This window comes from Oncorhynchus gorbuscha, unplaced genomic scaffold (genome assembly GCF_021184085.1).
Source record: "Oncorhynchus gorbuscha isolate QuinsamMale2020 ecotype Even-year unplaced genomic scaffold, OgorEven_v1.0 Un_scaffold_141:::fragment_3, whole genome shotgun sequence".
NCBI classification, from domain to species: Eukaryota; Metazoa; Chordata; class Actinopteri; order Salmoniformes; family Salmonidae; genus Oncorhynchus; species Oncorhynchus gorbuscha.
This window is the reverse complement of record NW_025744684.1, coordinates 1,554,361-1,567,367: the sequence shown is the minus strand read 5'-3', so window position 1 is coordinate 1,567,367 and position 13,007 is coordinate 1,554,361.

Sequence of the window (13,007 nt, the reverse complement as noted above, 5' to 3'; positions counted from 1 at the left end):
TGGACTGGGGACAGCAAGGAGTCCTCATGTCAGGTAGTCCTGGGACATGGTCCTAGGGCCCAGGCCAGTTGAAACTGGAGCAGCAGCATGGCCAGGTGGACTGGGGACAGCAAGGAGTCATCATGTCAGGTAGGCCTGGGGCATGGTCCTAGGGCTCAGGTCCTCCGAGAGAGAGAAAGAAAGAGAGAAGGAGAGAATTAGAGAACGCACACTTAGATTCACACAGGACACCTGAATAGGACAGGAGAAGTACTCCAGATAAACAAACTGACCCTAGCCCCCGACACATAAACTACTGCAGCATAAATACTGGAGGCTGAGACAGGAGGGGTCAGGAGACACTGTGGCCCCATCCGAGGACACCCCGGACAGGGCCAAACAGGAAGGATATAACCCCACCCACTTTGCCAAAGCACAGCCCCCACACCACTAGAGGGAAATCTTCAACCACCAACTTACCATCCTGAGACAAGGCCGAGTATAGCCCACAAAGATCTCCGACACGGTACAACCCAAGGGGGAGGGGGGACCCAGACAGGCCGACCACAACAGTGAATCAACCCACCCAGGTGACGCACCCCCCAGGGACGGCACGAGAGAGCCCCAGCAAGCCAGTGACTCAGCCCCGTAACAGGGTTAGAGGCAAAGAATCCCAGTGAAAAGAGGGGAACCGGCCAGGCAGAGACAGCAAGGGCGGTTCGTTGCTCCAGAGCCTTTCCGTTCACCTTCCCACTCCTGGGCCAGACTACACTCAATCATATGACCCACTGAAGAGATGAGTCTTCAGTAAAGACTTAAAGGTTGAGACCGAGTTTGCGTCTCTGACATGGGTAGGCAGACCGTTCCATAAAAATGGAGCTCTATAGGAGAAAGCCCTGCCTCCAGCTGTTTGCTTAGAAATTCTAGGGACAATTAGGAGGCCTGCGTCTTGTGACCGTAGCGTACGTGTAGGTATGTACGGCAGGACCAAATCAGAGAGGTAGGTAGGAGCAAGCCCATGTAATGCTTTGTAGGTTAGCAGTAAAACCTTGAAATCAGCCCTTGCTTTGACAGGAAGCCAGTGTAGAGAGGCTAGCACTGGAGTAATATGATCAAATTTTTTGGTTCTAGTCAGGATTCTAGCAGCCGTATTTAGCACTAACTGAAGTTTATTTAGTGCTTTATTCGGGTAGCCGGAAAATAGAGCATTGCAGTAGTCTAACCTAGAAGTGACAAAAGCATGGATTAATTTTTCTGCATCATTTTTGGACAGAAAGTTTCTGATTTTTGCAATGTTACGTAGATGGAAAAAAGCTGTCCTCGAAATGGTCTTGATATGTTCTTCAAAAGAGAGATCAGGGTCCAGAGTAACGCCGAGGTCCTTCACAGTTTTATTTGAGACGACTGTACAACCATTAAGATTAATTGTCAGATTCAACAGAAGATCTCTTTGTTTCTTGGGACCTAGAACAAGCATCTCTGTTTTGTCCGAGTTTAATAGTAGAAAGTTTGCAGCCATCCACTTCCTTATGTCTGAAACACATGCTTCTAGCGTGTGTTCACTTTCACATCATCACTTTCACATCATCTGACTGTTGTACTAGAATTCATTCATTATTCATTGTCCTTTTGGGGGCGGAGACGGGGTTCAGTGTACCACAGAGAGGCTTCATTGAGTAGGTGTGTTCTCACTTCCACCTTTATCACATGCTCTTAACAACGGTCTGACATGTCACAAGGTTCTGATGGACACACACCCTTCTGCACAGTCTGAACTCCTTCAGCTTTGGACGCCCAGGTGTAGCTCTCAACGTGATTTGGAAGAATGACCTTGCGGCACTAGAAGTCATATAATGTCAAATACATGATGCCGGGGCGGCATAGTAGCCTAGTGGTTAGAGTGTTGGACTAGTAACCGAAAGGTTGCAAGTTCGAATCCCCGAGCTGACAAGGTACAAATCTGTCGTTCTGCCCCTGAACAGGCAGTTAACCCACTGTTCCTAGGCCGTCATTGAAAATAAGAATTTGTTCTTAACTGACTTGCCTGGTAAAATAAAGGTGAAATAAATAAAAATATGGAGCAACAGAATCCTTTCTATTCTACTTTTGAAACACAACATACTGTCTCAGAGGAACACGGACCACCCATCTCCTTCCCTGCCTCTTCCCTCCCCTCCCCATCTGACTGTGGGAGGATGGGGGGTAGGTGGTGGTAGTCTGCTGGTTCTGAGTGTGTGATGGTGGGAGGATGGGGGGTAGGTGGTGGTAGTCTGCTGGTTCTGAGTGTGTGATGGTGGGAGGATGGGGGGTAGGTGGTGGTAGTCTGCCGGTTCTGAGTGTGTGATGATGGGGGTAGGTGGTGGTAGTCTGCTGGTTCTGAGTGTGTGATGGTGGGAGGATGGGGGTAGGTGGTGGTAGTCTGCTGGTTCTGAGTGTGTGATGGTGGGAGGATGGGGTGTAGGTGGTGGTAGTCTGCTGGTTCTGAGTGTGTGATGGTGGGAGGATGGGGGTAGGTGGTGGTAGTCTGCTGGTTCTGAGTGTGTGATGGTGGGAGGATGGGGGTAGGTGGTGGTAGTCTGCTGGTTCTGAGTGTGTGATGGTGGGAGGATGGGGTGTAGGTGGTGGTAGTCTGCTGGTTCTGAGTGTGTGATGGTGGGGGTAGGTGGTGGTAGTCTGCTGGTTCTGAGTGTGTGATGATGGGGGTAGGTGGTGGTAGTCTGCTGGTTCTGAGTGTGTGATGGTGGGAGGATGGGGGTAGGTGGTGGTAGTCTGCTGGTTCTGAGTGTGTGATGATGGGGGTAGGTGGTGGTAGTCTGCTGGTTCTGAGTGTGTGATGGTGGGAGGATGGGGGGTAGGTGGTGGTAGTCTGCTGGTTCTGAGTGTGTGATGGTGGGAGGATGGGGTGTAGGTGGTGGTAGTCTGCTGGTTCTGAGCATGTGATGGTGGGAGGATGGGGGGTAGGTGGTGGTAGTCTGCTGGTTCTGAGTGTGTGATGGTGGGAGGATGGGGTGTAGGTGGTGGTAGTCTGCTGGTTCTGAGTGTGTGATGGTGGGAGGATGGGGGTAGGTGGTGGTAGTCTGCTGGTTCTGAGTGTGTGATGATGGGGGTAGGTGGTGGTAGTCTGCTGGTTCTGAGTGTGTGATGGTGGGAGGATGGGGGGTAGGTGGTGGTAGTCTGCTGGTTCTGAGTGTGTGATGATGGGGGTAGGTGGTGGTAGTCTGCTGGTTCTGAGTGTGTGATGGTGGGAGGATGGGGGTAGGTGGTGGTAGTCTGCTGGTTCTGAGTGTGTGATGGTGGGAGGATGGGGGGTAGGTGGTGGTAGTCTGCTGGTTCTGAGTGTGTCATGGTGGGGGGTAGGTGGTGGTAGTCTGCTGGTTCTGAGTGTGTGGTGGTGGCAGGATGGGGGTAGGTGGTGGTAGTCTGCTGGTTCTGAGTGTGTGATGGTGGGAGGATGGGGGTAGGTGGTGGTAGTCTGCTGGTTCTGAGTGTGTGATGATGGGGGTAGGTGGTGGTAGTCTGCTGGTTCTGAGTGTGTGATGGTGGGAGGATGGGGGGTAGGTGGTGGTTGTCTGCTGGTTCTGAGTGTGTGATGATGGGGGTAGTGGTGGTAGTCTGCTGGTTCTGAGTGTGTGATGGTGGGAGGATGGGGGTAGGTGGTGGTAGTCTGCTGGTTCTGAGTGTGTGATGATGGGGGTAGGTGGTGGTAGTCTGCTGGTTCTGAGTGTGTGATGGTGGGAGGATGGGGGGTAGGTGGTGGTAGTCTGCTGGTTCTGAGTGTGTGATGGTGGGAGGATGGGGGTAGGTGGTGGTAGTCTGCTGGTTCTGAGTGTGTGATGGTGGGAGGATGGGGTGTAGGTGGTGGTAGTCTGCTGGTTCTGAGTGTGTGATGGTGGGGGTAGGTGGTGGTAGTCTGCTGGTTCTGAGTGTGTGATGATGGGGGTAGGTGGTGGTAGTCTGCTGGTTCTGAGTGTGTGATGGTGGGAGGATGGAGGGTAGGTGGTGGTAGTCTGCTGGTTCTGAGTGTGTGATGATGGGAGGATGGGGGTAGGTGGTGGTAGTCTGCTGGTTCTGAGTGTGTGATGGTGGGAGGATGGGGTGTAGGTGGTGGTAGTCTGCTGGTTCTGAGCATGTGATGGTGGGAGGATGGGGGTAGGTGGTGGTAGTCTGCTGGTTCTGAGTGTGTGATGGTGGGAGGATGGGGTGTAGGTGGTGGTAGTCTGCTGGTTCTGAGTGTGTGATGGTGGGAGGATGGGGGTAGGTGGTGGTAGTCTGCTGGTTCTGAGTGTGTGATGATGGGGGTAGGTGGTGGTAGTCTGCTGGTTCTGAGTGTGTGATGGTGGGAGGATGGGGGTAGGTGGTGGTAGTCTGCTGGTTCTGAGTGTGTGATGATGGGGGGTAGGTGGTGGTAGTCTGCTGGTTCTGAGTGTGTGATGGTGGGAGGATGGGGGTAGGTGGTGGTAGTCTGCTGGTTCTGAGTGTGTGATGGTGGGAGGATGGGGGGTAGGTGGTGGTAGTCTGCTGGTTCTGAGTGTGTCATGGTGGGGGTAGGTGGTGGTAGTCTGCTGGTTCTGAGTGTGTGGTGGTGGGAGGATGGGTAGGTGGTGGTAGTCTGCTGGTTCTGAGTGTGTGATGGTGGGAGGATGGGGGGTAGGTGGTGGTAGTCTGCTGGTTCTGAGTGTGTGATGATGGGGGTAGGTGGTGGTAGTCTGCTGGTTCTGAGTGTGTGATGGTGGGAGGATGGGGGTAGGTGGTGGTTGTCTGCTGGTTCTGAGTGTGTGATGATGGGGGTAGGTGGTGGTAGTCTGCTGGTTCTGAGTGTGTGATGGTGGGAGGATGGGGGTAGGTGGTGGTAGTCTGCTGGTTCTGAGTGTGTGATGATGGGGGGTAGGTGGTGGTAGTCTGCTGGTTCTGAGTGTGTGATGGTGGGAGGATGGGGGTAGGTGGTGGTAGTCTGCTGGTTCTGAGTGTGTGATGGTGGGAGGATGGGATGTAGGTGGTGGTAGTCTGCTGGTTCTGAGTATGTGATGGTGGGAGGATGGGGGTAGGTGGTGGTAGTCTGCTGGTTCTGAGTGTGTGATGGTGGGAGGATGGGGGTAGGTGGTGGTAGTCTGCTGGTTCTGAGTATGTGATGGTGGGAGGATGGGGGTGGGTGGTGGTAGTCTGCTGGTTCTGAGTGTGTGATGGTGGGAGGATGGGGGTAGGTGGTGGTTGTCTGCTGGTTCTGAGTGTGGGAGGGTGGGAGGATGGGGGGTAGGTGGTGGTAGTCTGCTGGTTCTGAGTGTGTGATGGTTGGAGGATGGGGGTAGGTGGTGGTTGTCTGCTGGTTCTGAGTGTGTGATGGTGGGAGGATGGGGGTAGGTGGTGGTTGTCTGCTGGTTCTGAGTGTGTGATGGTGGGAGGATGGGGGTAGGTGGTGGTAGTCTGCTGGTTCTGAGTGTGTGATGGTGGGAGGATGGGGGTAGGTGGTGGTAGTCTGCTGGTTCTGAGTGTGTGATGGTGGGAGGATGGGGGTAGGTGGTGGTAGTCTGCTGGTTCTGAGTGTGTGATGGTGGGAGGATGGGGGTAGGTGGTGGTAGTCTGCTGGTTCTGAGTGTGTGATGGTGGGAGGATGGGGGTAGGTGGTGGCTGTCTGCTGGTTCTGAGTGTGTGATGGTGGGAGGATGGGGGTAGGTGGTGGTAGTCTGCTGGTTCTGAGTGTGTGATGGTGGGGGGTAGGTGGTGGTTGTCTGCTGGTTCTGAGTATATGATGGTGGGAGGATGGGGGTAGGTGGTGGTTGTCTGCTGGTTCTGAGTATGTGATGGTGGGAGGATGGGGGTTGGTGGTGGTTGTCTGCTGGTTCTGAGTATGTGATGGTGGGAGGATGGGGGTTGGTGGTGGTTGTCTGCTGGTTCTGAGTATGTGATGGTGGGAGGATGGGGGTAGGTGGTGGTTGTCTGCTGGTTCTGAGTGTGGGAGGGTGGGAGGATGGGGGGTAGGTGGTGGTTGTCTGCTGGTTGGTGAAGGACTAAAGTCACCTTCAGGCCCAATGTAGCCAGTCCACCAGCTAACCCTCTGAGACAAAAGACAGGGGATGCATCCAGTTCTCTGATCCTCCCTCTCTCTCCTCATTGTTTAGACTCAGACTCTTACAGTATGGAGGTTGTTTACAAGTCAACTGGGATCTTTCAGTACTTCACGACAAACAAGCGTGCGCACGCACACACACCTTGCTTTACAAAACAGTGTTTTGCATCATGTCCTATTTTGTGTGTGTACATTTGTGTGTGTGATGCATAGGAGACAGTTAAGTATTTTAGCTGTGAACAGGCTGTTGATGGTTTCAGTAGTCATGACGATGGTAGTAGGACTTTACCATGGTGACTAGAACTAGAGGCAGCTTCGTGTTCCTAGGAAACTATGCAGTTTTCTGTTTTTTTACGTGTTATTTCTTACATTAGTACCCCAGGTCATCTTAGGTTTCATTACATACAGTCGAGAAGAACTACTGAATATAAGATCAGCGTCAACTCACCATCAGTACGACCAAGAATATGGCGACGCGGATCCTGTGTTCTGCCTTACAAACAGGACAACGGAATGGATCGCATGCAGCGACCCAAGGAAACAACTCCGAAAAAGAGGGAAACGCGGCGGTGTTCTGGTCAGACTCCGAAAAAGGGCACATCGCGCACCACTTGTCATGTTTGTCATTTATTATCATGTCTTGTCCCTGTGCTCCCCATTCTATTCGTTTCCCTCTGCTGGTCTTATTAGGTTCTTTCCCTCTTTCTATCCCTCTCTCTCCCCCTCCCTCTCTCACTCTCTCGCTCTCTCTTCTCTCTATCGTTCCGTTCCTGCTCCCAGCTGTTCCTATTCCCCTAATCATCATTTAGTCTTCCCACACCTGTTCCCGATCCTTTCCCCTGATTAGAGTCCCTATTTCTTCCTTTGTGTTCCGTTCCTGTCCTGTCGGTTCCTTGTTTAGAATTCACCGTGCTGTGATTGTGTATCGCCCTGTCCTGTCGTGTTTTTGCCTTCTTCAGATGCTGCGTGTGAGCAGGTGTCTCTGTCAGCTACGGCCTGCGCCTACCCGAAGCGACCTGCAGTCTGTGGCCGCTTCTCCTGTTATTCCCTCTACAGACTAGAGGATTTCTGTTATTCCCTGTTTGGACATTTCCTGTTAAGGATTCAGGATTTGTCGTTTTCTGTTTGGACTTGAATAAACTCTGTTTCTGTTAAGTCGCTTTGGGTCCTCTTTCACCTGCATGACAGAAGGAACCGACCAAGGAATGGACCCAGCGACTTCAGACGGTTACACTGCCGTCGAGATCCAAGGAGCCATGCTCGGCAGACACGAGCAGGAATTGTCTGCTGCTCGCCATGCCGTGGAGAACCTGGCCGCTCAGGTTTCCGACCTCTCTGGACAGTTCCAGAGTCTACGTCTCGTGCCACCTGTTACTTCCTGGCCTGCCGAGCCTCCAGAACCTAGGGTTAATAACCCACCTTGCTACTCCGGGCAGCCCACTGAGTGCCGCTCCTTTCTCACGCAGTGTGAGATTGTGTTCTCTCTCCAACCCAACACATACTCTAGAGAGAGAGCTCGGGTTGCTTACGTCATTTCACTCCTTACTGGCCGGGCTCGAGAATGGGGCACAGCTATCTGGGAGGCAAGGGCTGATTGCTCTAACAAGTTCCAGAACTTTAAAGAGGAGATGATTCGGTTTTTGACCGTTCAGTTTTTGGTAGGGAGGCTTCTAGGGCCCTGGCTTCCTTATGCCAAGGTGAACGGTCCATAACGGATTATTCTATTGAGTTTCGCACTCTTGCTGCCTCTAGTGAGTGGAACGAGCCGGCGCTGCTCGCTCGTTTTCTGGAGGGACTCCACGCAGTGGTTAAGGATGAGATTCTCTCCCGGGAGGTTCCTTCAGATGTGGACTCTTTGATTGCTCTCGCCATCCGCATAGAACGACGGGTAGATCTTCGTCACCGGGCTCGTGGAAGAGAGCTCGCATCAACGGTGTTTCCCTGCTCCGCATCGCAACCATCTCCCTCCTCTGGCTCAGAGTCTGAGCCCATGCAGCTGGGAGGGATTCGCATCTCGACTAAGGAGAGGGAACGGAGGATCACCAACCGCCTGTGCCTCTATTGCGGAGTTGCTGGACATTTTGTTAATTCATGTCCAGTAAAAGCCAGAGCTCATCTGTAAGCGGAGGGCTACAGGTGAGCGCAACTACTCAAGTCTCTCCATCAAAATCCTGTACTACTTTGTCGGTCCATCTACGCTGGACCGGTTCGGGTGCTACATGTAGTGCCTTGATAGACTCTGGGGCTGAGGGTTGTTTCATGGACGAAGCATGGGTTCGGAAACATGACATTCCTTTCAGAGAGTTAGAGAAGCCTACGCCCATGTTCGCCTTAGATGGTAGTCATCTTCCCAGTATCAGATTTGAGACACTACCTTTAACCCTCACAGTATCTGGTAACCACAGTGAGACTATTTCTTTTTTGATTTTTCGTTCACCGTTTACACCTGTTGTTTTGGGTCATCCCTGGCTAGTATGTCATAATCCTTCTATTAATTGGTCTAGTAATTCTATCCTATCCTGGAACGTTTCTTGTCATGTGAAGTGTTTAATGTCTGCCATCCCTCCCGTTTCTTCTGTCCCTACTTCTCAGGAGGAACCTGGCGATTTGACAGGAGTGCCGGAGGAATATCATGATCTGCGCACGGTCTTCAGTCGGTCCCGAGCCAACTCCCTTCCTCCTCACCGGTCGTATGATTGTAGTATTGATCTCCTTCCGGGGACCACTCCTCCTCGAGGTAGACTATACTCTCTGTCGGCTCCCGAACGTAAGGCTCTCGAGGATTATTTGTCTGTGTCTCTGACGCCGGTACCATAGTGCCTTCTTCCTCTCCGGCCGGGGCGGGGTTCTTTTTGTTAAGAAGAAGGAGGACTCTGCGCCCTGCGTGGATTATCGAGGGCTGAATGACATAACGGTTAAGAATCGTTATCCGCTTCCCCTTATGTCGTCAGCCTTCGAGATTCTGCAGGGAGCCAGGTGCTTTACTAAGTTGGACCTTCGTAACGCTTACCATCTCGTGCGCATCAGAGAGGGGGACGAGTGGAAAACGGCGTTTAACACTCCGTTAGGGCATTTTGAGTACCGGGTTCTGCCGTTCGGTCTCGCCAATGCGCCAGCTGTTTTTCAGGCATTAGTTAATGATGTTCTGAGAGACATGCTGAACATCTTTGTTTTTGTCTATCTTGACGATATCCTGATTTTTTCTCCGTCACTCGAGATTCATGTTCAGCACGTTCGACGTGTTTTAAGTGGTCCGGTTCCGCCCAGGGAGCTTTTGATCTTCTAAAAGAACGTTTTACGTCCGCTCCTATCCTCGTTACTCCTGACGTCACTAGACAATTCATTGTCGAGGTTGACGCTTCAGAGGTAGGCGTGGGAGCCATTCTATCCCAGCGCTTCCAGTCTGACGATAAGGTTCATCCTTGCGCTTATTTTTCTCATCGCCTGTCGCCATCTGAGCGCAACTATGATGTGGGTAACCGTGAACTGCTCGCCATCCGCTTAGCCCTAGGCGAATGGCGACAGTGGTTGGAGGGGGCGACCGTTCCTTTTGTCGTTTGGACAGACCATAAGAACCTTGAGTACATCCGTTCTGCCAAACGACTTAATGCCCGTCAAGCTCGTTGGGCGTTGTTTTCGCTCGTTTCGAGTTTGTGATTTCTTACCGTCCGGGTAGCAAGAACACCAAGCCTGATGCCTTATCCCGTCTGTTTAGTTCTTCTGTGGCTTCTACTGATCCCGAGGGGATTCTTCCTTATGGGCGTGTTGTCGGGTTAACAGTCTGGGGAATTGAAAGACAGGTTAAGCAAGCACTCACGCACAGCCCGCGCTTGTCCTAGTAACCTCCTTTTCGTTCCTGTTTCCACTCGTCTGGCTGTTCTTCAGTGGGCTCACTCTGCCAAGTTAGCTGGTCATCCCGGTGTTCGAGGCACTCTTGCGTCTATTCGCCAGCGCTTTTGGTGGCCGACTCAGGAGCGTGACACGCGCCGTTTCGTGGCTGCTTGTTCGGACTGCGCGCAGACTAAGTCGGGTAACTCTCCTCCTGCCGGTCGTCTCAGACCGCTCCCCATTCCTTCCCGACCATGGTCTCACATCGCCTTAGACTTCATTACCGGTCTGCCTTTGTCTGCGGGGAAGACTGTGATTCTTACGGTTGTCGATAGGTTCTCTAAGGCGGCACATTTCATTCCCCTCGCTAAACTTCCTTCCGCTAAGGAGACGGCACAAATCATTATTGAGAATGTATTCAGAATTCATGGCCTCCCGTTAGACGCCGTTTCAGACAGAGGCCCGCAATTCACGTCACAGTTTTGGAGGGAGTTCTGTCGTTTGATTGGTGCGTCCGTCAGTCTCTCTTCCGGGTTTCATCCCCAGTCTAACGGTCAAGCAGAGAGGGCCAATCAGACGATTGGTCGCATACTACGCAGCCTTTCTTTCAGAAACCCTGCGTCTTGGGCAGAACAGCTCCCCTGGGCAGAATATTCGCTTCCTTCGTCTGCTACCGGGTTATCTCCGTTTCAGAGTAGTCTGGGTTACCAGCCTCCTCTGTTCTCATCCCAGCTTGCCGAGTCCAGCGTTCCCTCCGCTCAAGCGTTTGTCCAACGTTGTGAGCGCACCTGGAGGAGGGTGAGGTCTGCACTTTGCCGTTACAGGGCACAGACGGTGAGAGCCGCCAATAAACGCAGGATTAAGAGTCCAAGGTATTGTTGCGGCCAGAGAGTGTGGCTTTCCACTCGCAACCTTCCTCTTACGACAGCTTCTCGTAAGTTGACTCCGCGGTTCATTGGTCCGTTCCGTGTCTCCCAGGTCGTCAATCCTGTCGCTGTGCGACTGCTTCTTCCGCGACATCTTCGTCGCGTCCATCCTGTCTTCCATGTCTCCTGTGTTAAGCCCTTTCTTCGCACCCCCGTTCGTCTTCCCTCCCCCTCCCGTCCTTGTCGAGCGCACCTATTTACAAGGTACATAAGATCATGGACATGCGTTCTCGGGGACGGGGTCACCAATACTTAGTGGATTGGGAGGGTTACGGTCCTGAGGAGAGGAGTTGGGTTCCGTCTCGGGGACGTGCTGGACCGTTCACTCATCGATGATTTCCTCCGTTGCCGCCAGGATTCCTCCTCGAGTGCGCCAGGAGGCGCTCGGTGAGTGGGGGTACTGTCATGTTTGTCATTTATTATCATGTCTTGTCCCTGTGCTCCCCATTCTATTCGTTTCCCTCTGCTGGTCTTATTAGGTTCTTTCCCTCTTTCTATCCCTCTCTCTCCCCTCCCTCTCTCACTCTCTCGCTCTCTCTTCTCTCTATCGTTCCGTTCCTGCTCCCAGCTGTTCCTATTCCCTAATCATCATTTAGTCTTCCCACACCTGTTCCCGATCCTTTCCCCTGATTAGAGTCCCTATTTCTTCCTTTGTGTTCCGTTCCTGTCCTGTCGGTTCCTTGTTTAGAATTCACCGTGCTGTGATTGTGTATCGCCCTGTCCTGTCGTGTTTTTGCCTTCTTCAGATGCTGCGTGTGAGCAGGTGTCTCTGTCAGCTACGGCCTGCGCCTACCGGCGACCTGCAGTCTGTGGCCGCTTCTCCTGTTATTCCCCTCTACAGACTAGAGGATTTCTGTTATTCCCTGTTTGGACATTTCCTGTTAAGGATTCAGGATTTGTCGTTTTCTGTTTGGACTTGAATAAACTCTGTTTCTGTTAAGTCGCTTTTGGGTCCTCTTTCACCTGCATGACACCACTTCCCAGTATTCTTCTTGCCAATGTCCAGTCTCTCGACAACAAGGTTGATGAAATCCGAGCAAGGGTGGCATTCCAGAGGGACATCAGAGACTGCAACGTTCTCTGCTTTACGGAGACATGGCTTACTGGGAAAACGCTATCCAGGGCGGTACAGCCAACGGGTTTCTCCACGCATCGCGCCGACAGAAACAAACATCTATCTGGTAAGAAGAGTGGAGGGGGCGTATGCCTCATGACTAACGGGACATGGTGTGATGAAGGAAACATACAGGAACTCAAATCCTTCTGTTCACCTGATTTAGAATTCCTCACAATCAAATGTAGACCGCATTATCTTCCAAGAGAATTCTCTTCGATTATAATCACAGCCGTATATATCCCCCCAAGCAGACACATCGATGGCTCTGAACGAACTTTATTTAACTCTTTGCAAACTGGAAAACATTTATCCGGAGGCTGCATTCATTGTAGCTGGGGATTTTAACAAAGCCAATCTGAAAACAAGACTCCCTAAATTTTATCAGCATATCGATTGCGCAACCAGGGGTGGTAAAACCTTGGATCATTGTTACTCTAACTTCCGCGACGCATATAAGGCCCTGCCCCGCCCCCTTTCGGAAAAGCTGACCACGACTCCATTTTGCTGATCCCTGCCTACAGACAGAAATTAAAACAAGAGGCTCCCACGCTGAGGTCTGTCCAACGCTGGTCAGACCAAGCTGACTCTACACTCCAAGACTGCTTCCATCACGTGGACTGGGACATGTTTCGTATTGCGTCAGATGGGAATATTGACGAATACGCTGATTCGGTGTGCGAGTTCATTAGAACGTGCGTCGAAGATGTCGTTCCCATAGCAACGATAAAAACATTCCCTAACCAGAAACCGTGGATTGATGGCAGCATTCGCGTGAAACTGAAAGCGCGAACCACTGCTTTTAATCAGGGCAAGGTGTCTGGCAACATGACTGAATACAAACAGTGCAGCTATTCCCTCCGTAAGGCTATTAAACAAGCTAAGCGTCAGTACAGAGACAAAGTGGAATCTCAATTCAATGGCTCAGACACAAGAGGCATGTGGCAGGGTCTACAGTCAATCACGGACTACAAGATGAAATCCAGCCCAGTCACGGACCAGGATGTCTTGCTCCCAGGCAGACTAAATAACTTTTTGCCCGCTTTGAGGACAATACAGTGCCACTGACACGGCCTGCAACGGAAACATGCAGTCT